We start from the raw sequence: 23,764 nt of genomic DNA on the forward strand, positions 1-23,764 counted from the left end.
TTTTCACCTTTCTTTCTTTCCTCTCTCACTCTTTTCTGACTCACCTCTTTCTTTCTTCCCTCCCCACCTCTCTCTTTCCTTCCTGCTTCTTTTTCTTCTTTCTCTCCTCCTTTCTTTCTTTCATCCCTCATTCCCTTCCCTCCCTCCCTTCCTTCACATTTCTCTTCCCTCCTTCTTTCCCTCCTTTCTTCTTTTCCTTTCTTTTCTCCCTCCTCCTTTCTAACTTAACTCTTTATTTCTTTCCTCCTCAGCCTCTCTCTTTCCACCCTCCTTTCTTTCCTTCCTTCCTTCCTTCCTTTTTTCTTTCTCAGGGCTCAGGATCAGGATGCTGAAGCGAACTAAATACTCCATTCTGGATTTCTCTGAGATGTGGGACTGGGTTCAATTTCCCATCTGGGGCTTTTTGTGTGGAAAAAAAACCCAAACCTCGACTACATTTTTTTCTAATTCTAGATTTTAAAGGAAAAGAAGAACGGAAATGCAAATTCTACTGTGATTGCAGCACAGGGCGACCTATTGGGGATTTCCCTCGAATGGGTGACTCTGGGTTGCAGTCAGAAATACTAAGAAGCAACTGCCAAATAGGTTCAGCACCTTGGAGAGCTCCTTGTAAATTCAGGCCTCAATCTGGTCCTCTGGCTCTGAGTGCATCTGCACAGCAAGAAGTAATGCAGTATGGCTACACTTTTAGGTATTGCCGGCTGGATGTGTGTGTGTGTGTCATATATTGGAAAGAGTAGTGTGTCAGGGTGAGTCTCCACTGGAGAATGAATGCAGTTTGACACCACTTTCACTGCCCTGGTTCAATGCTATGGAATCATAGGAGATTCCAGAGCTTGCTAGTGCCTCCCCAAACTACAACTCCCAGCATCCCATAGCATCCAGTCATGGCTAGTAAAGACTGGATCTATACTATCCTGTATCCCAGGATCTAATTCCAGATTATCTGCTTATCCCAGATTATCTGGCAGTATAGACACATATAATCCAGTTCAAAACCACGGATTTTGAAAACTGGCACTGTAGGAAGGATTGTTCTCTCTTCTGGAGGCAGGATTGTTTGTCCAAATGGAAGGATGTCCACTTGAAAGTGGCGTTAAACCAGAACAGTTTTCCCCACCTGGTGTTTTCTAGCTGCATTTTAAACAACAACAACCCTCCATCTTCCCAACCATTAATGTGAATGGGAAAGATAATAGTCGGACTCTTTTGGCTAAGAACGTCTACTCTAGATTAACACCCCTTTGACAGATATGTTCATGCGAGCTGGGAAAATTGGAAATGATGGTCCAAGCAAGTCTGTGACATGGAAACCCGGGCGCAAACATCCACAGAAGCAACAGGAGATGCTCCAAAGATGGAGGTTTGTGGGTTGTTGTAGGTTTTTCGGGCTGTATGGCCATGTTCTAGAAGCATTCTCTCCTGACGTTTCGCCTGCATCTGTGGCAAACATCCTCAGAGGTTATGAGGACAACCTCTGAGGATGCTTGTCACAGATGAAGGTGCAACGTCAGGAAAGAATGCTTCTAGAACAGTGTTTCTCAACCTTCCTCATGCCTCGACCCCTTAATACAGTTCCTCATGTTGAGGTGACCCCCCAACCATAAAATTATTTTTGTTGCTACTTCATAATTGTAATTTGGCCACTGTTATGAATTGTAATGTAAATATCTGAGATGCACGATGTATTTTCATTCACTGGACCAAATTTGGCATAAATACCAGATACACCCACATTTGAATATTGGTGGGGTTGGGGGTGGATTGTTTTTTGTCATTTGGGAGTTGTAGTTGCTGGGATTTATAGTTCACCTGCCACCAAAGAGCATTCCGAACTCCACCAATGATGGAATTGAACCAGTCTTAGCACACAGAACATGACCAACATAAGATACCGGAAGGGTTTGGTGGCCATTGATCTTGAGTTTGGGAGTTGTAGTTCACCTACATCCAGAGAGCGCTGTAAACTCAAACAATGATGGATCTGGACCAAACTTGGCACGAATACTCAATATGCCCCAATGTGAACACTGGTGGAGTTTGGGGGAAATAGACCTTGACATTTGGGAGTTTTGGTTGCTGGGTTTTATAGTTTGCCTACAATCAAAGACCATTTTGAACCCCACCGACAATAGAATTGGGCCAAACTTCCCTCGTGACCAACTAAAAATACTGTTTTCTGATGGTCTTTGGTGACCCCTTTGACACCCCCTCGCGACCCTCTCAGGGGTCCCGACCCCCAGGTTGAGAAACGCTGTTCTAGAACATGGCCATACAGCCCGAAAAACCTACAACAAACTAGTGATTCCGGCCATGAAAGCCTTCAACAATACGTTGGTGGTTTGGTTAAACACTTTAGAAGTGTTTGCAAAACCACACTAAGGGTTTGAGCATCCCGTGTCTCTTTGGTTTCCCTACACTTTTAAGAATAATCCGAATTGGCCATGCTGGCTTTTCTCCTGCATCCGTGGCATCTTCAGGGGTATTCAGATCCTCTGAAGATGCCAACCTGGGCTGCAGTACGTCAATAGGGTTGTTGTTGTTGTTGTGCGCCTCCAAAGCCTGTCTTTCGGGTGGGAGTTCCCATTCTCCATCCTCTCCCTTCCTTCCCTCCTTTCCCGGTCTTCCTCTTATGAAACCCGCCTCCTCTTTCGGGGGGAGGGGGAGCTGGGGGTGTCGCGCCTGGGAGCCTCTTCCTTGCCTGCTTTATGCAAGAGCGAGGCGCCGAAAGGCCCCGCTTCCTCCTGGCCCCAGCTCCTGTTGACAAAAACCCGCCTTCCCCTTCCAATGAGCTTGGCCAGACTGGGAACTGGGAGGCGAAACCCGGCGGAGTGTTTGCAGATCGCTGAAACCCTCACGAAGTGGTGACAAAGAGCAGATGACGCTGAAAAGTGGGGGGAAGGAGGGAAGAGAGCTTTGGGGGGGGAAGACAAATTGGAAGGAGGCTGCGGCGGAAGCCACGGAAGCTCCTGGGACGGCAGGCAGCAATGGGGATCTCCCACTGTGGGCACGGAAAGGGGAGAGAGTCCAGGAGGAAATGGTCCTGAACCTCACAAGGACTTTCCCCATGGAAGACGACAGACTGTTAGGAAAAAGAGAGAGGAGGAAGTGCATTCACTATAGAACAGACCTGGGCAAGCTTGGGTGTTTTGGACTGCAACTCCTACAATTCCTAACAGGTTGTTAGGAATTGTGGGAGTTGAAGTCCAAAACATTTGGAGGGCCCAAGTTTGCCTAGGCCTCTTGTAGAATGAAGGCCTGGAATGGCGACATCAATAATCCAGACTTTTTTCTTTTCCACAATCGTCATGCCTGGTGTATTGTGTTCCAAAACTTTTTATTATTATTATTAGCTGTACCCGCCACGCGTTGCTGTGGCCAACCTTCCCTCCCGCTTCTCTCTTCTTTCTCTCCTTCCTTCCCTCCCTCTTTCCTTCCTTCCCTCTTTTTCTTTCCCTTCTTCTTTCTTCCTTCTCTACCTGTTTCCTTTCTCGCTTCCTTTGCTCTTTGGTTCCATCCTTCCTTGTCACTTTCGTTCCTTCTCTCCTTCCTTCCCTCTTTCACTTTTTTTATTTCTTTCTCTCCTTCCTTCCTTCTCTACCTTTCTTTCTTTCCTTCCTTCTCTCCTTTCCCTTCTTCTCTCCCTCTTTCTCTCCCCTTCTTCCTTCCTTCTCTACCCTTCTTTCTTTCCTTCCCTCTCTCCTTCCCTCCTTCTTTCTCTCCGTCTCTCCCTCTTTCCTTCTCTACTCTTCTTTCTTTACTTCCTTCTCTCCTTCCCTCCTTCTTTCCCTTCTCTCCTTCCTTCCTTCTCTACTATTCTTTCTTTCCTTTCCTCTCTCCTTCCCTCCTTCTTTCTCTCCTTCTCTCCCTCCTTCCTTCCTTCTCCTTTTTCTTTTCTTCCTTCTCTCCTTCCCTTCTTCTTTCCCTTCTTCTCTCCCTCTTTCTCTCTCCCCTTCTCTCCTTCCTTCTCTACCCTTCTCTCCTTCCTTTCTTCTCTACCCTTCTTTCTTTCCTTCCTTCTCTCCTTCTTTCCCACTTTCTCTCTCTCCTTCTCTCCCTCCTCTCCTTCCTTCCTTTTCCCTTTTTGCGTATGTGTTTTTTGTGTGTATATGCATATGTGTGTGTGTAGTTTTGTGCTTGCGTTGTAATGTTTTTTTTAAAAAAATAGCTTTTTAAGTCCCTTCTGCTATGTTTTTCAGTGTTTTTATGAGTGATGGTCACTTGTTGGCCTGATAGATGTATTGTGCCAAATTTGGTGTCAATTCGTCTAGTGGTTTTTGAGTTGTGTTAATCCCACAAATGAACATTACATTTTTACTTATATAGATGATGGTGGTGGTGATTATTATTATTATTATTATTATTATTATTATTATCTCTCTCCTGCGAGAGAGATAAAGCAGGGTGTTATTATCAATAATAATAATAATAATAATAATAATAATAATAATAATAATACACTGCTTTATCTCTCTCGCAGGAGACTATAACCCTCCTGGACTACAACTCCTTATAATGCCTCCTCAGTTGACATCCGATTTTTGTTCCTGGGTTATAAAATAAATAAATAATAATATAATTAATTAATAATAAAATAATAAATAAATAAATTTATTTCTAACCCGCTCTCTCCCTCCTGGGGATTCAATGTCTTTTCCTAATTGGTTCTATCATAAAAACATGGAAAAAGTTGATTAAACTTGCAAAATTTACAGCACATTTTGCTCTAGTTTTTCCAATGAATATCTCATCGTGTCTCAACATATTCAACCTAGTTATTGTGGCAGCCACAAAAACGACGTTTCTGGAATATAACAACTACTTTCAAAGTAAGGGATGCACCATTAGGCAGGAGATAACGCTTTCAAACCAGAAACATATTTTTTCCCCAAATTTTGTTACATCGTGTGATTGGCCTTCTGTATCCATGGATTCGGCCGCTAAAGGTTGCATAGAGTTGGAAGATCCTCAAAAGGCATCCAGTCCAACCCCATTCTACCATGTAGAGATACACTATCAAAGCACTCCGGACAGATGGCCATCCAGCCTCTGTTTAAAAACCTCCAGAGAAGGGGACTCTCCGTTTCCAGATCATACCCTCAGGGTGTTCTTCCTAACGTTTAGGTGGAATCAAGGAGTGCCAGGGAAACGCCTTTGCAAGGAAATCGCCCCTCTTTTTTGACTTTCAAGAGAAAGTCCTGACTCGTGGAACTCACACCAGTACGAAATATTTGTAATTCCATCCATCTATCTGTCTATTTATCTATCTCACGGGATTGGGTGATTGGTGAGGAAGGCTCCACGGACTTAACTGGATCTTATTCAGTTAAGGTGGGAGGAGAGAAAGGGGAGGTGAAGGGGCGCTCGCGGGTCTAGCTTCGCGTCTGAACGGTTTTTTCTCTGGCTCTGAATCGTGCGGGTTTGTTATAAAGGGACTTGAACCGGACCGGGTTTGAGTCTTCCACAGAACCCTTTCCTTCTTCATTCGTTCGTAGAAAAGACCAGTTTCTTTCATTTCTCCTTTTTCTTTCTTTCATTGATGAGGGGAAACTGAACGCCTGTCGCCAATGAACTCGGACCGAGTTCGAGGCTATATATCTGGGGTGTAACCCTCGGATTGAGTTATTGCCACACACACACACACATATGTGAGATATATATATACACACACACACACACACTCACGTATATAAATCTTTACATGGAAAAAATAGATATATATAGAGAGATAGAGAGATAGATAGACAGACAGATAGTTTTTGGAATTAACATAACTCAAAACCCACTGGATGAATTGACACCAAATTTGGACACAAGACACCGATCAGGCCAACGAGTGATCATCATTCATGAAAACACTGAAAAACACAGCAGAAGAGACTTAAAAAGCCAAAAAACCCACAAAAAATACAACGCATGCTGAAAACCACACACACACACATATACAAACACACATATATGCATATACACACACAAAACACATACACAAAGGAAGGAAGGAAGGAAGGAAGGAAGGAAGGAAGGAAGGAAGGAAGGAAGGAGAGAAGGGGGGAGAGAAGGAGGGAGAGAAGGAAGGAAGGAGAGAAGGAAGGAAAGAAAGAAAGAAAGAAAGAAGGAAGGAGAGAAGGAGGGAGAAAAGGGGGAGAGAAAGAGGGAAAGAAGAAGGGAATGAAGGAGGGAAGGAAGGAAAGTAAGAAGGGTAGAGAAGGAAGGAGAGAAGGAGGGAGAGAAAGAGGGAAAGAAGAAGTGAAAGAAGGAGGGATGAAGAGAAGGAAGGATAGAAAGAAGGGTAGATAAGGAAAGAGAGAAGGAAGGAGAGAAGGAGGGAAGGAGAGAAGGAAGGAAAGAAAGAAAAGTAGAAAATGAAGGGATGAGAGAAGGAGGGAGAGAAAGAGGGAAAGAAGAAGGGAAAGAAGGAGGGAAGGAGAGAAGGAAGGAAAGAAGGAGAGAAGGAAAGAAAGAATGAAAGAAAGGTAGAGAAGGAAGGAAGGAGAGAAGGAACTAAAGAGAGAAAGAGGGAGGGAAGGAAGGAAAGAGATAAGGAAGAATGGAACCAAAGAGCAAAGGAAGCGAGAAAAGAAACAGGTAGAGAAGGAAGGAAGAAGAAGGGAAAGAAAAAGAGGGAGGGAAGGAGAGAGGGAAGGAAGGAAGGAAGGAAGGAAGGAAGGAAGGAAGGAAGGAAGGAAGGAGAGAAAGAGGGCGGGCAGGTTGGCCACAACAACGCCTGGCGGGTACCGCTAGTGTATATAACGATAACTATATATGTCTATATTATCATTAAGATCTCTCTCTCTCTCTCTCTCTCTCTCTATATATATATATATATATATATTAATGAGAATATAGACATATATAATTATCATTAAGGTAAAAGAAAAGGTTTTTCCCTGACATTAAATCTAATCGTATCCGACTCTGGAGCTTGGTGCTCATCGTCATTTCTAAACCGAAGGGCCGGCGTTGGCAGTAGACACCTCCAAGGTCATATGGCCGGCAAGACTGCATGGAGAGCCGTTACCTTATAATTATAAATTATATATATATATGCTCTCCCTATACATATATATTTATGAAAATAAAAATAATACTAATGTTATGAATTTATGAATTTATTCATCATTTATTGATTTATTAACTTTGGCTTGCTTTATGCCTGGAATAATAATAATAAAAAAAACGTTATGGAAGACACACACATCCACACAGTCCTGAGCAAGCCCTTCCATTCCTCTGCTCTCAGGCCGAAAAGGGAGATGGGATTCCCTGCGTGGTATTTAGCAGGCGTGCTACACTCCCGGCACGCGCCCCGAGCCCTCCGGATCGAGGGAGGGAGACAGCGCGCATGCGCAAGTCCCCCACCCCGCTGATGCGGGACCTGCTTCCCAAACCTGAAGTGCCGCCTTGAAGCCCGTACGGGAGGTTGCTACCAGCAGAACTCCAAACCAACCGAGGAGGCCTTTGGGGATGGGTGGGATTATAGGGGGGGGGGGGGGGGGAGGAAATGTCCAAGCTCTGCCTATTCAACCGCTCCCCTAAAGAGACTGCTCAAGAAGGCGGCTATGCAATGATATACTGCGGAATATTTGTATGGCGCTTTTGAGCTTGCGACTGGCCCCCTCGAGTTTTTCCACCTCGATGACTCTATTTATCATGTGGGTTGGAAAATTCATGGAAGCAAGGAATTTTGTTGTTCATTCGTTCAGTCGCTTCCGACTCTTTGTTACCTCATGGACCAGCCCACGCCAGAGCTCCCTGTCGGCCGTCACCACCCCCAGCTCCTTCAGAGTCAAGTGAGTCACAATAGGGTTTACTTCAAGACCTTTCTGATAGATCTTGGCCCCATTTGTTCAAAAGGAGGCGTTGTCTTCGCCTTGCTCTCAGGGCCCTTCCAGACAGAACATCAAGGCAGATAATCCACAATATCCGCTTTGAACTGGATTGTCTGAGTCCACACTGCTATATAATCCGGTGGATTTTATACAACTGTGTGAAAGGGGTCTTTGTCTGCATCTACACTGCCTAATCACTGATCAATATGTTGTCGAAGGCCAAATCACTGGGTTGCTGTGAGTTTTCCGGGCTGTATGGCCATGTTCTAGAAGCATTCTCTCCTGATGTTTCGCCTGCATCTATGGCAGCCATCCTCAGAGGTTGTGAGGCCTGTTGGAAACTAGAGAAGAAGGAAAGAAGGAGGGAAGAAGAGAAGAGAGGAAAGAAGGAAGGAAGGAAGGAAGGAAGGAAGGAAGGAAGGAGAGAAGGAGGGAGGGAATCTTCATATGATCTTCATATGCAGTTGGTCTTGGTCAAGTCACACTCTCTTAGGCTGCGTCTGCACTGCCGGGTACTGCTGTTTGAACTGCAGTGTATCTTTACTGCATTATATCGTCATATGATGCAGTGCAATGCAGTGAAGATCCAATGTAGTACAAAAGGCAGTATGTATTTGTGCAGATCCAGCTTGAAGAGAGTGTGACTTCACCAAAGCCATTCAGGCCCTTTTACAGTGCTATACAACATCCAGATTATCGCTCTGAACTGGATTATATGGCAGTGTAGACTCAGATAATCCAGTTCAAAGCAGGCCATGGGATTTTTTTGCTTTGATAGGTAGTGTAGAAAGGGCCTCAAGGCCAAGAGGTGGTTCTCAATGGTTTGGATGACAGAATAGAAGGCCATCAAATTTGGAGATGGCATAATCTCAGGGATTCTACACTGTGGGTTAAAGCGCTGAGCTTCTGAGCCTGTTGACCGAAAAGTCGCAGGTTCGAATCCGGAGTGGCGTGAACTTCCGCTGTCAGCCCCAGCTTCTGCCAACCTAGCAGTTCGAAAACATGCAAATGTGAGTAGATCAATAGGTACCGCTTCGGCGGGAAGGTAACTGTGCACCATGCAGTCATGCCGGTCACATGACCTTGGGGGTGTCTATGGACACTTAGAAATGAAGATGAGCACCACACCCCAGAGTCTGACACGACTGGACTTCATGTCAGGGGAAAACCTTTACCTTTACCTTTTACACTGCCATATAATCAAATAGGTAAAGGTAAAGGTTTTCCCCTGACATGAAGTCCAGTCGTGTCCGATTCTGGGGTGTGGTGCTCGTCTCCGTAGACCCCTCCAAGATCATGTGGCCGGCAGATAATCTGGGTGTTATATGGCAGTGTAGAAGGGGCCATAGCTACCTAATACCCCAGAGGTCAGGACAAGAATCCATAATATCCTTAAGGCAATGGTTCTCAACCAGTGGGTCCCCGGGTGTTTTGGCCTACAACTCCTAGTAATCCCAGCCAGTTTACCAGCTGTTAGGATTTCTGGGAGTTGAAGGCCAAAACATCTGGGGAACCACAGGTTGAGAACCACTGCCTTAAGGTATTAAGAGCTGGGCCAGAACTGTCCTTGTGAAAGAGATCTGGGGCTCTTGGGGCCTTTCCACACAGAATATCAAGGCAGAAAACCCCACTATATACGCTTTGAACTGGGTTATCTGAGTCCACACTTCCACATATCCCGATTCAAAGCAGATCCGGTGGTATTTTATTCAGCTGTGTAGAAGAAGCCTTAGTAGAGCACAAGTGGAACACGAGTGGAGGGCGTGATGCGGCAGCTCCAAAAGCCAAGGCGATTCTGGGTTGGCTCTCCTGGCCTCCCCATCCGGGGACAGTGGCCACACCTTGCTCTGGAAGAAAGAGGCTGAAGGCAAGCAAAGGCTGAGGCTCCCCTGTGGTTGAGGCCGCTCGGAGCAAGGTAAGAAGTCAACAGGAAGGGGGGGGGGGGGGGTCTGAAGGGGTGGCCTTGACTTGCTTTGGAAAGGGGGAGGGAGCCCCCTTGGGGTCAAGGCGGGGCCGGAGAGCAAGAGGCCTCCTCCTTTTAAGGCATTCTTGAACTGACTGGCTTGACCTTGAAGGCGCTGGGGGTGGTGACGGCCGACAGGGAGCTCTGAGGTCTGGAAGAGTCGGAAGCGACTGAACAACTTCTGGATACTACTGCAGGCATCCAAGCTGTTTCATGCGGGGCAAATTAAGTGGGATCTTGCCTAATCTTGGCCACTAAACAGAGTCAGGACTTGGGGAGATAGCAAGTGGATTTCAGAGGAAGGAACTCCTCAAACTTTGGGGAACATCTCCATTTGCCCCAGAAAGGAACAAGGGGCTCCTTCCAGTTTCCCGGGCGAGTCTCCTGGAAAGCTTCTTCCTTTCTCCTCCCCCCACCACTTCACGTTTCTCCCCAGTAAATGGGAGTATATAAACCGGCTTCACTACTCCGGCTTCCGTTCTCACCTGCTGCTGCCTCTTGCGAGAGAGGCAGGCGAGGATTGTTAGCGTTTGCTACACCCCAAGGACCCAAACAAGAGGAGGGAGGAGCGCCATGGGGAGCCCCAAGTGAGAGAGGAGGAGGCCAGAGAAAGAGAGAGAGAGAGAGAGAGGAAGAGGGCGCCGAGGAGCAACAGGCCGAGGCCATCGGTGAGCCACAAAGTTTATCCAGGGCAGGGGAGAGTAAAGGGGGGGGGGGTGGTGGTGGTGAAGAATTTCCTGGGAAAGGGACGCAGTCCTGTGTGAATGTGGGGCCGAGATTGAGTGGGGGAATGGGACAAAGGTATATGCATCCATTGAGGGGGGGGGGGCTAGAGTAGGCTCGCTAGAAAGAGGATCCCTCCTCCCAAGCTTGAGGAAAGATCTGGCTTCGATCCTGCCCCATTCTTGGCCCATATACAGTCGAGGGCCAAAATGTGATCGTGGCCTCCTTTGCAAGAGTTGTGTTCAGAAAGAAAAAGGGAAGAGCTGGCTCTGTGTCTCAGAGAGAGAGAGAGAGAGAGTTCAAACCCTCTGGGAAACTTCTCTTTCTCTCCCTCCTTCGTCCTGGAGCGATGCTCAATTGAACTCCGGGTTTAAATCGGGTGCAAGAAAGGATTCGCCCCTCCCGCTTTTTTGACAATAGTCCTGGAGGGCGGCCCCCCCAAAGCTCCTCTTTTACTCGCCCCTCCTTCTCCAGAACCCAAAGCCCCGGGGGGGGGGGGGGTGACACGAGTGGCTGGCCATTTTTCCCCTCCCCTTTCTTTCCCTCTTGGGGTTTGAAGCCGACCTCGTTCGGGGTTTGGATCCCGCCTTATCTTCGAGGGGCTGGTCAGACAGTCGGGGAGGCAGAGATCGGGCAGATGCCGAATGCGTTGCGCCCGATTGTTGTTGTTTTCTCGTGTTCAGTCTCAGAGAAGTATTACTAAGGTGAAAAGGGCTCGCGTGTTGGTCTTGCGCCCTTTCAAAAGCGAATATCGCGATATATTGCGAAAAAGACAGGACGCGAGGCTCTTTGTGTTCAACCTCAGGGTTTCTTGTACTTGGCTTCATGTAAGCAGCTCCGAGTCCCCTTTGGGGGAGATGATGGCGGGGTATAAATAAAGTTTACTATTATTATTATTTCCCCATTCACAACCATTTGAGACATTTTGACTAGATAGACCCCAAGGGCCCTTCCACACAGTTCTGTATCCCAGAATACCAAGGCAGAAAATCCCACAATATCTGAGTGTGGATTCAGATAACCCAGGGACCTTCCACATAAGTCTTCTATCCCAGAATATTAAGGCAGAAAAATGCCACAATATTTGCTTTGAATTGTTTTATCTGAGTCCACATTCAGATAATATGGGATTTTTTTTCTGCCTTGATATTCTGGGATATATACCTATGTGGAAGGACCCTAAGTCTATAGATATTGTGTACTATAGCTATCAAAACCAAGCACCGACTGAAAGTCAACCCGCATTTGCAAGGCTTTTTTGGTCTAGTACAGACAAGCATCCTCTGCAGTTTCTGCACATTCAGAAACCTGTCACTGTCGAAGGCTTTCAAGGCTGGGTTGCTTGTTTGTTTGTTTTGGTTCGCTCCTGACACGATAAATAAATACTGGGTTGCTGTGACTTTTCTGGGCTGTCTGGCCACGTTCCTGAAGCATGCTCTCCTGACGTTTCGCCCACATCTAGGGCAGGCATCCTCAGAGGACGGCAGGATTATTATTATTATTATTATTATTATTATTAGATACACAACAAGATTAGTACACAGGAAATAAAATCACTATGCTAGCTTTTGTATTGGATCACGTGTCAGACATTTCCCAAGTGTCTAGGACTATGTGACTTTATTATTATTATTATTATTATTATTACCCTTCTGGAACATGGCCAGAAAGCCCGGAAAAGTCACAGCAACCCAAACCTGTGACTGTGTTCCTGAAGCATGCTCTCCTGACGTTTCGCCCACATCTATGGCAGGCATCCTCAGAGGACGGCAGGATTATTATTATTATTATTTTTATTAGATACACAACAAGATTAGTGCACAGGAAATAAGATCACTATGCTGGCTTTTGTATTGGATCAGATACTTCCCAAGTGTTTAGGACTATGTGATTTATTATTATTATTATTATTATTATTATTATTATTATTATTATTATTATTGCCCTTCTGGAACATGGTCAGCCAGCCCGGAAAAGTTACAGCAACCCAAACCTGTGACTGTTCCCAGTTTTTTCGTGATCCCAGCATTGAGCTCACAGGTCGGGACCTGTAGTTTAAGAAGCCCTGTTCTCTACAAAAACTCGGATCATTTCTTTCGAGGCACTCCTTGTCAACCCTCCTAATGCGCCTCCGACTCCCGGCTTCCCATTCGTGGGGTTTCCTTGGCCAGCTTTGTTGTCATTGCCTTCCTTTGAGGCCCCTGTAAAACTGGTCTGTTCTCAAGGAGGGCCTCGGATGTCACTGCCACTCGGCGACTTTAAGGGTGGCCTTTCTTTCGTTTCTTTTTGGAAGTCACTTTAAATTAAATTAGGCTAGAAGGGCATTTAAAAACCACACAGCCCTCTACCCCAGAATATCAAGGCAGGAAATCCCACAATATCCGAGCGTGGACTCAGATAACTCAGTTCAAAGCAGATATTGTAGGATTTTCTGCCTTGATATTCTGGGATAGAGGGAGATGTGGAAGGACCCAAAAAGACCAGACTGGGATCGTGCGTTGTCTTGTTATTAATAATGATACTTAATAATAATAAAAAATATAAATTATTATGTTTATTTATACCTTTTTTTTATCTTCACAAGGAGACGCAGGCCCCTTCCACACAGCTAAGAAAAATCCCACATTATCTGCTTTGAACTGGAATATATGGCAGTGTGGACTCAGATAATCCAGTTCAAAGCAGATACTGTGGGATTTTCTGCCTTGATATTCTTATATGGCTGTGTGGATAGGCCCCAAAAGTCCAGAAACACTAAATACTCTAAAGTATAGGATCGTGTGTTGTCTTATTATTATTAATAATAATAGTTTATTATTATTATTATTAATAATAATAATAAATATAAATTATTATGTTTATGTATACCTTGCTTTTTATCTTCACAAGGAGACGCAGGCCCCTTCCACACAGCTAAGAAAAATCCCACATTATCTGCTTCGAACTGGAATATATGGCAGTGTGGACTCAGATAATCCAGTTCAAAGCAGATACTGTGGGATTTTCTGCCTTGATATTCTGGGTTATATGGCTGTGTGGAAGGGCCCCAAAAGGCCAGAAACACTAAATACTCTCAAGTATAGGACCAGAAACACTAAATACTCTAAAGTATCGTGTGTTGTATTATTATTATTATTATTATTATTATTATTATTGACTATTATTATTAATAATAGTTAATAATAGTTATTACTAATAATAAATATCAATTATTATGTTTATTTATACTTTTTTTATCTTCACAAGGAGACGCAGGCCCCTTCCACACAGCTGAGTAAAATCCCACAGTATCTGTTTTGAGCTAGAATATATGGCAGTGTGGACTCAGATAATCCAATTCAAAGCAGATACTGTGGGATTTTCTGCATTGATATTCTGGGTCATATAGTTGTGTGGAAGGGCTCTCAGGCCCCTTCTATACTGCCATACAATCCAGACTATCAAATCAAATAATCTGCATTGCTTGCTTTGTATTATAGGAGTCCACACTGCCATATAATCCAGTTCAAATCGAATAATCTGGATTTTTGGATGGATCTACACTGCCATAGAATCCAATTCAAAGCAGAATATCTAGATTTTATATGGCAGTGTAAAAAGGGCCTTAGGGTGGATCTACACTGCCATAGAATCCAATTCAAAGCAGATAATCTGGGTTTTGTATGGCAGTGTGGTTCCAGCCTCAAAGCGGCTTCATCATTAACTTGCATAGAAAAGCCTGGTCACCTAATACATTCACATCCTCTTTGAAAAGAGGATGAAAGGAGGATGTTTATTTACATCAAATCCATAGTGTGAGAGAGAAAAATGTTCAAACGTGTGTTTCTGGTAGTATTTGCCGAAATGATCGAAGTCATCGATTATAATCCGAAAACGCGGTCGGACAACCCATATTTCCTCATTTAAAGCCCGTTTAATGTTCACAAATTCAGAGTAGACCCAGGCCCCATCTCCACTGTCCTATAATGCAGTATCAGAATGTAGTTTAACTGCATAATAGGGCCGAGGGAACTCATCTAATCCAGTTCAATGCCAAGTGTAGATGGGAGTGTCGTTTAGTAGCAGCTTCCTGGGCCATTTCAAAAAGACATTGAAAAAAATTGAAAACTGAGCCAAATGGAATAGTGTATTGGATGGAGAAACTAAAGTCTGAATCCCCGCTCGTCCATAGAAGCCCATTGGGTGACTTTAGGCAAGTCACACTCTCTCAGCCTCAGAGGAAGAGGCAGTCCCTGTCTCCGTTTATTTAAAGATGGGACTACAATAAATTGGTTTTTAGGGGAAATACGCTCAATTTGAGGTTCAAGACGAAGGAAGGGGAAGCCTACTAAGATGTCCTGTGTCTTGGAATCTATCTTCCATTTTTGGCCACCTTTGCATGGGGTTTCTTACCTAATTGGTATTGGGTGCATGTGTGAGGGAGACTTTGCTTTGAGGCTGAGAGAGTGTGACTTGTCCAAGGTCGTTAAATAGGATTGGAACCCTGTTCTCCTTTAGTCAACATACCGGCCCCATATCTTTGAGTCTCTTTTGTAGAGAGAGAAAGCCGGGTGCAAATAAACATAAACATAACAAACATAATAAACATAATAATAATAACAATAAACATCATAATCTACACTGCTATATAATGCAGTTTCGGAATGCCGGTTAACTGCATTGAACGGGATTATATGGTAGTGTAGACTCATAATCCAATCCAATATAGTTCAGACCGTAATTATTTCTTATTTTGTTCTCATTTCTTATTTATTTATATACTAGCCGTCCCCTGCCACGCGTTACTGTGGCCCAGTAGGTGTATATGTGCTTTGTATGTTTATATTTGTGTATATAGGGGTTTTGTGTATATATATATGCGTTGTAATGTATTTTTTTTGTCTTTTAAAGTCTCTTCTGCTGTGTTTTCCAGTGTTGTTATGAGCGATGGTCACTTGTTGGCCTGATATGTGTCTTATGTCCAAATTTGGTGTCAATTCGCCCAGTGGTTTTTGAGTTATGTTAATCCTACAAACGAACATTACATTTTTATTTATATAGACTAGAAATCCCAACAACTACAACTTCCAAAGGACAAAATTAATTTTTGGAGTAATGGTCACTTATTGAGTTGTTAGGTGTGTTGTGTCCAAATTTGGTGTCAATTCGCCCAGTGGTTTTTGAGTTATGTTCATCCCACAAACGAACATTACATTTTTATTTATATAGATTATTATTATTATTAATGATAATAATAATAATAATACCCCGCTTTATCTCTCTCGCAGGAGAACATGACACTCCTGGACTACAACTCCTTATATTATTTATTATTAATTTATTATGTATTAATTTATTAATATTAATTTATTATTATTTATTAATATTATTTATTTAAGGCATTATATGAGTCTACTCTGCACTCACCATACAACGTAATTCAAACTGCATTACAAGGCAATGTAGATAGGGCTGCCACTGAGCTTGACATATCCCGAGTTTAAAGGCAACCTTTAAATACCAAAAGAATGCATTTCATTCCCTGGGATTACTCCATAAAATGAATGTATTGTCCTGAAGGAGAGGATGTAGCTATTTCTCTCTTTTGGAAGAGTCGGGGAGAAGGAAATGATTGTGGTTGTTGCATCTTATTGAAAATATATAACAGGGCCTCACAACCTCTGAGGATGCCTGCCATAGATGTCCATTGTGGGCGAAACGTCAGGTGAGAATGCTCTGGGACATAGCCATACAGCCTGGAAAACTCACAGCAACCCAGTATAAAACAGGAACATCTTTCCCACATCCTTTATAATGAGGTTCACTTCCCAAGTGTCTAGGACTATGTGATTAATAATAATAATAATAATAATAATAACGATTACTGTTATTATTATTGCCAAAGGCTTTCATGGCCGGAATCACTGGGTTGCTGTGAGTTTTCCGGGCTGTATGGCCATGTTCCAAACAACCTCTGAGGATGCCTGCTATAGATGCCTGCCATAGATGTGGGCTAAACGTCAGGAGAGAATGCTTCTGGGGCATGGCCTTACAGCCTGGAAAACTCACAGCAACCCAGTATAAAACAGGAACATATTTTCCACATCCTTTATAATGAGGTTCACTTCCCAAGTGTCTAGTACTATGTGATTTATTATTATTATTATTATTATTATTATTATTACTATTATTATTGCCGAAGGCTTTCATGGCCAGAATCACTGGGTTGCTGTGAGTTTTCCGGGCTGTATGGCCATGTTCCACACAACCTCTGAAGATGTGGGCGAACAGTCAGGAGAGAATGCTTCTGGAACATGGCCATACAGCCTGGAAAACTCACAGTAACCCAGTATAAAACAGGAACATCTTTCCCACATCCTTTATAATGAGGTTCACCTGTCAGCTCCATTAGGAGCAAGGTTTCTGGCCCTCAAAGAAGAAACATATAATAAGGGGCTTCTGACTGCACTACTCTGTCTGGGATTATTTTTTTTGTCGTGGTGTGACTTCACGCGGGGACAAGAGATCCCTTTATCCGCATCCCCATCTTTTCATTGACGGTGGATCCTCTGAGATGCACCCCAGACCTTCCTAAGGGGGCCATAGGATAGGTCCTTCTGCTCTACAACCCATAGCTTGGAAGGAAGTGGCTTCTCTAGGCAGGTCATCCTATTGCCATCAGACAGGCCCTCTATTCCAGGTTTTTTGTTTATCCCAGATTATCTGGCAGTTTGAATTTATATAGTCCTGTTTGAGGAAAAAAAAACCTGGGATCAGATCCTTGAATATGTCTGGAAGAGCCCCTGGACTTCCCTAGAGAGTCTTAACGTGCTGGTCCCTTTGAATGGTCCAGTCAAACTAGGCTGCAGTGCTCGGCCTGGCCGCGTGGTGGCGCTGCGCAGAGACCCGCTGCTTTCGACTGGCCAGTGTAGGCCATCGTTCGCAGTGGGGCAGCCCTAACGCCGATGCCCTCGGCCCTTCCCACCTGTCTCCGCCCCGCTGTTCACTTGGGGGGAAAGCCAAAGGGGCCCCGAAGCTCATAGAGCCGATCCACTCTGTGTATGTGTCTATGCTGAGGCCTAACAGGCTTCTGGAAGAGAGGCCCTTCTGAACGCTCCCTTCCCGAGCCTGAGGCGCTTTCCTTCTCGCCAGTTCTCGACCCGCAAACTTCAGGGACTTCTTTTCCTTGTTTTGTCGCAAGTGGAGGCTTAACTGACTGTTTTCCAAGTTTAAAAAAGGTAGCAGTTTCCTTGTTACGCGCTGATGTTCGTTCAGTCGCTTCCGGCTCTTCGTGATCCCATGCCAGAGCTCCCTGTCGGCCGTCACCACCCCCAGCACCTTCAGAGTCAAGCCAGTCACTTCAAGGATATCATCCATCTTGCCCTTGGTTGGCGCCTCTTCCTTTTTCCTTCCATTTTTTACGCACACCTTTGTGTTACTGTGTTGTCGAAGGCCTTCAAGGCCGGAATCCCTGGGTTGCTGTGAGTTTTGCGTGGGATTGGGGCGGCTCATCTTCGCCCTCTTGCCTTGCTCTTGCGCCTCTCTCCATGCCAATCCAAGCTGTCCAAACCCCACTTTCCAAAAAGGACTCCAAACTAGGAAAAGATCCGAATCGCTGAGGACGCCTGAGGCAGTTCACACGGGACGCGTTTCCCACCCTCCTGAGAATAGACTGCCAGGCGGACAGTTTGACTCGTGAAAAGACATTTGGCTAAAGGGATCTCGGTGGCATCTGCCATGTTATCCAGATTATGGAGCCCCCCCCCCCCCCTGGCGCAATGGGTTAAACCCTTGTGCCGGCGGGACTGCTGACCGAAGGGTCCGGTGCTTTGAATCCACCAGACGGGGTGAGCTCCTGTCTGTCAGCTCCTTAGCAGGGTGAGGGAACATGAGAGAATCCACCAGACGGGGTGAGCTCCTGTCTGTCAGCTCCAGCTGGATGAGGATGAGGGAACATGAGAGATACCTCCCACAGGATGGTAAAACATGTGAGAGTCCCCTGGGCAACGTTCTTGCAGATGGCCAATTTTGTCGTCTAAGGGCTGAGAAGGGCGGTAAACAAATATAGAAAATATAATAAATAAATCAATAAATAAATTGAGTTGTTGTAGGTTTTTTCGGGCTGTATGGCCATGGTCTAGAGGCATTCTCTCCTGACGTTTCGCCTGCATCTATGGCAAGCATCCTCAGAGGTAGTGAGGTCTGTTGGAACTAGGAAAAGGGGTTTATATATCTGTGGAATGACCAGGGTGAGACAAAGGGCTCTTCTCTGCTAGAGCTAGGTGTGAATGTTTCAACTGACCACCTTGATTAGCATACAATGGCCTGACTGCGCCTGGGGCAAACTTTTGTTGAGAGGCAATTAGATGTCCTTGTTTGTTTCCTCTCTGTTGTTGTGCTGTTGCAATTTTAGAGTTTTTTTTTAATACTGGTAGCCAGATTTTGTTCATTTTCATGGTTTCCTCCTTTCTGTTGAAATTGTCCACATGCTTGTGGATTTCAATAATAATAATAAATAAATTCTCCCACTCCAAAAGCGACTTGCAGATAACGCAGATGATCTGCTTTGAACTGGATTATATGAGTCTACACGGCCATATAATCCGGTTCAAAGCAGACCATCTGGGTTGGCCTGTAGAAGGGGCCTGAATGCAGTTCAAAACGAGCTTCAACCTACCGAGGCCGTGCTCCAAACTCTCACGAAAACGCTGCAAGCTACCTCATTATACTGAATCCACTTTAAATCTGTTTGTTGCTTCCTGCAGAATTTTGGGATTTGTAGTTTAGTGAGCCTTTAACAGCCTCACTAAACTACAAACCCCAGAATTCTGCCAGAGTCAGAAACCTGATTTAAAGTGGATTCATTCTCTTCTGTGATGAAGTGACTGTGGGCGCACAAATGATAGTGTCCTGCGTTTTTGTCATGCCATTCGGGCATTTCCAATGTCATTATCCGCACAGCGAAATCACTTCCTTCCATACCGTTTAGACAGGGTACTCAGTGGTTAGTGGAGATGGCCCAGTCCACGGGGATAGGGGATACAATATACTAATACTGTACTTATACAATAATAGCCAGGAATACAAGTGATACTGTACTTCTAAAATAATATTATACTTATACAATAATATCGGAGAGTGCCTTGGACCAAGAGAGAAGATCCAACCAGTCAATACTTCAGGAAATAAAGCCCGACTGCTCACTGGAGGGAAGGATAGTAGAGGCAAAGATGAAGTACTTTGGCCACATCATGAGAAGACAGGAAAGCTTAGAGAAGACAATGATGCTGGGGAAAATGGAAGGAAAAAGGAAGAGGGCAAGATGGATGGATGGCATCCTTGAAGTGACTGGATTGACTCTGAAGGAGCTGGGGGTAGTGACGGCCCCGTGGGCTGGTTGATGAGGTCAGGAAGAGTTGCCAAGCCGGTAGCCAGGATTTTGATTGGGGGGGGTGAGTTTAATTGGAGGGGGGCTGAGGATCTACCCTAGCAAACCTTTTGTATCGTTACCCCAATACCCCCATGCATATGGGATATATTGAGCATGGTGATCAGATCATTATAGAAATAAACATAACAGTTTAAGTAATGCACCAGTAAGGCCTTCTCCTGGACCACCCTGAGAATTTCGGGAGGGGGGTGAAGCCCCTCAAACTCCCCTGGATATATGCCTGGGCATGACCTTAAAGGAGCTGGGGGTGGTGACGGCCGACAGGGAGCTCTGGCGTGGGCTGGTCCATCGGAAGCGACTGGCCAGGCCTGTAGCCAGGATTTTGATGGGGGGGGGGGTGAGTTTAATTTGGGGAGCGCTGAGGATGTACCCTAGCAAACTTTTTGTATAGTTAGTTATCTCAATAACATCATGTATATGGGATATATTGAGCATGGTGATCAGATCATGATATGAATAAACATAACAGTTTAAGTAATGTACCAGTAAGGCCTTCTCGTGGACCACCCTGAGAATTTGGGGGGAGGGGTGAAGCCCCTCAACCCCCCCCCCCCCCCCCGGATATATGCCTGGGCTTGACCTTGAAGGAGCTGGGGTGGTTTTTATATATATGTATATTTATTGATACTTTGCTTTGTGAGCGGATTTAGACAATTAATACATGAAAGTTGAAGGAGCTGGGAGGGAGATGGTGTCGGCCGACAGGGAGCTCTGCCGTGGGCTGAAGCGACTGAACGAACGAACAACACAATAATATCTTCACTGTTCGGCACTCTTTGGCCATGAAAAAAGCCACCAGGACAGGGTTGTATCCCTTCTCTTCCACCCATTGGGCTTGGGAATGGGACTGTCCTCTTCCTGCCCTGACAACTCTTCTCCCGGGTCTGAAGCGCTTCTGTTCTTCCCGCTGCCGCCTATGGGCTCTGCTTGACCACCAAGGCCTATTTCCGAGACCCCCAGAAAAGGCTAAGCTGGTCTCCCTCCGCCCACTTCACAGAGAGGGGTCTTCTCCCCCTTTTTGATGTCTTGGGGGAGAGATCAGAGGCATCTTCAGAGGAACCGGAGATGAGAAACTTAGAAGCGAGTTCAGAACCAAAGAAGGGAACGAAAAGCGGGGAAAGAAGACGAGAAATGAGTTCTGATGTTCAAGGGAAATCTCCGAGATAATTATGGGATCTTTGGCCTTCAAGGCACGGAGAGACCCAGGGGCTTTTTGGGGGGAAAGAGACGATTTCGAGACGTTTGAAGGGCGGAAGCAAACGGAACGACGGAGTGGTTCAAACCAGACTTGTGAGAGTCCTCAAGGAGAAGGCCCAGGAGGAAACCCTTCCTGTTTGCACATCTCGAGGGTAGAAATGTTGCAAAGAGAAAGCCATTCCACGCTGCAAATCGGGCTCAGAGTGAGCAGAGGAAACGATTCAAATAAAGACAATATGGGGAAACGATCAACTTAATAATTTGAAACAGAAAACGCGTTTAAAAAATCGGGGAGGGCGATTTGGAAGTTTAAAAACTTTCCTTCCCATGTATTTTATTTCATTGTTACCTCAATGAATAATTAAAACGGATTTTAAACCAAGGAGATTAAAACAACAACAACAATCACTTCAGTTCTTTCTTTTTTTCTTTCTTTTCGGTTTTTGCTTGCTTTCACTTTTTTGTTTTGTTTTGTCTTTGATTTTTGCATTTCCGTGGCTCCAAACTTTTGGATCGCTTGGTTTTGTTGTTACAAGCCCCTTGCAAACCATTTTCAATATGTGTTTAATTGTATGCATTATTCAAAATGATCCTGGGAGCGGCTGAATAATTTAGAATCGATAGTTTCGCTAAAATCTTGATAAAATATTAACGCTGCATGAAATATGAATCAGTTGTTAACAATCCCGCCGCCTTCCCTGCAAAGGAGGCTGAGACCTGCCACTTTGACAAAAAACAAAACAAAACAAAACAAAACAAAAACCCCGAAAAAAGTGACCAAGTGGCAATTAGGAGGGCTTTCGAAAAGAGCTCAATTAAGAAGCTCGTGCGCCCAAGAAACGGGGAAAGATCTGCACTTCCAAACTCAGAGAAGGACGCCACAAACCCACCAAGAGTCCCAGCAGAACCCAGCCATAAAGGTAAGAGAAAGGTTGCCAAGACTGCTTTTGGAATTGGAGGAGGAAACTCTGCAGAAGGGGCTTCGGGGCAAGCCAGCTCCCGCCCCAAGGATCCGCATTTCCTGCCCTCCGCGGTGATTTCTCCGATTTCCCCGAACCGTGGAAAACTCTAGGAAACGCTCAAAGAAACGGCGCAGGGAAGAAGAAGCCCCTCGGCGGGCAGGTCGCGAGCGGCCAAAGGTCAACCGGACGCTCCCTCTCGACCTCCGCTTCCTCCTCGCTCCCCCCTCCTCCTCCTCCTGAAGAGGAAGGTCCTCGTGGAGATAGGTAGAGCCCTTTCAAAAGGAAGAGGAGATGGGGAAGAAGGGGCAGAAGAAAATTAGGATAAGAAGAAGGGGAGGAAGAAAAAATATATAAAAAAGGGGGAAGGAGGAGGAAAGGTAAGAAGAAAAGGATAATGAAAAGGGGAATAAGAAGAAGGGGAAGAAGAAAAGGATAAAAAGGGGAAGAAAAAGAAGGGGAAGAAGAAAAGAATAGTAAAAAAAGAAGGGGAAAGCGAAGAAAAAGAGGAAGGGGAAGAAGAAAAGGATAATAAAAGGGAAGAAGCAGACAAAGAAGAGAAAGAAGGGAAAGAAGAAAGAAGAAAAGGATAATAAAAGGAGGAAGAAAATGAAGGGGAAGAAGAAGGGGAAAAAGAAAAGGATAAAAGGGGAAGAGGAAGAAGTAGAAAAGGATAATAAAAGGGACCAAGAAGAAGGGGAAGGGAAAGAAGAAAAGGATAATAAAAAGGGGAAAATGAAGGAGAAGAAGAAGAAGAAAAGGGAAGAAGAAGAGGAGGAAGGGGAAGAAGAAGATAATAAAAGGGGAAGAAGAAGAAGAAGGGGAAGAAGAAGAAGAAGGGGAAGGAGAAGAAGAAAAGGATAAAAGGGGAAGACAGAGAAGTAGAAAAGAATAATAAAAGGGACGAAGAAGAAGGGGAAGGGAAAGAAGAAAGGGATAATAAAAGGGGGGAAATGAAGGGGAAGAAGAAAAGAATAAAAGGGACGAAGAAGAAGAAGAAAAGGATAATAAAAAGGGGAAGACAATGAAGGGAAAGAAGAAGAAGGGGAAGAATAAAAGGATAATAAAAGTAACGAAGAGGAAGGGGAAGGGAAAGAAGAAAAAGATAATAAAAAGGGGAAGAAGAAGAAGAAGAAGAAGGGGAAGAAGAAAAGGATAAAAGGGGAAGGCGAAGAAGAGGAAGAAGAAAAGGATAATAAAAAGGGGTAAGGGGAAGAAGAAGGGGTAGAGGGAGAGGAGTAAGAAAAGAATATGAAGGGGTAGAGGAGGAGGAGAAGGAAAAGAAGAAGAAGGAAGTTGCTTTGCCGAACTACAATACAGTGGGCATCTGCTTTGCTCCAGAGGGGTGGGTATCTACCCCGATTTCAAATAGAGATCATATGGAGTGAATCGCTTACCCTGATCGGGGTTTTCTCCGGATTTCCCAGGCTGCCGGCTAGCAACAGTTCCTAGAGCGGGACGAAACTGAAAGAAGGAGGAAGACGGGGAGTGGGAGGGTGGGAGAAAGCAGAGAGAGAGAAAGGAAGGAAGGAAAACGACCCCTCTGTGTAACCTCTGATCTTCCTTTGGAGAAAATGCCGCCGCTTCCAGGGGAGCTTCCCCGTAGAGCCTGGACCCCCAAGAAGTAGCCAGTCTCCCCTTGGCCTTCCTCCAAAGCAACAGG

General features: G+C 45.0%; 1 protein-coding gene across 1 annotated transcript in view; it reads left to right on the top strand.

Moving 5' to 3' along the window:
• The first annotated feature begins 21,931 nt into the window (after positions 1-21,931).
• Positions 21,932-23,764, top strand: part of SATB2 (SATB homeobox 2) — a 153,605-nt gene continuing 151,772 nt past the window's right edge. Inside the window, exon 1 of the mRNA XM_060781127.2 lies at positions 21,932-22,062. The gene's annotated coding sequence lies outside the window, so the exon portion shown is untranslated. The remainder of the gene's footprint in view (positions 22,063-23,764) is intronic.

The sequence above is a fragment of the Anolis sagrei genome, chromosome 1, assembly GCF_037176765.1.
Source record: "Anolis sagrei isolate rAnoSag1 chromosome 1, rAnoSag1.mat, whole genome shotgun sequence".
Taxonomy (NCBI): domain Eukaryota; kingdom Metazoa; phylum Chordata; class Lepidosauria; order Squamata; family Dactyloidae; genus Anolis; species Anolis sagrei.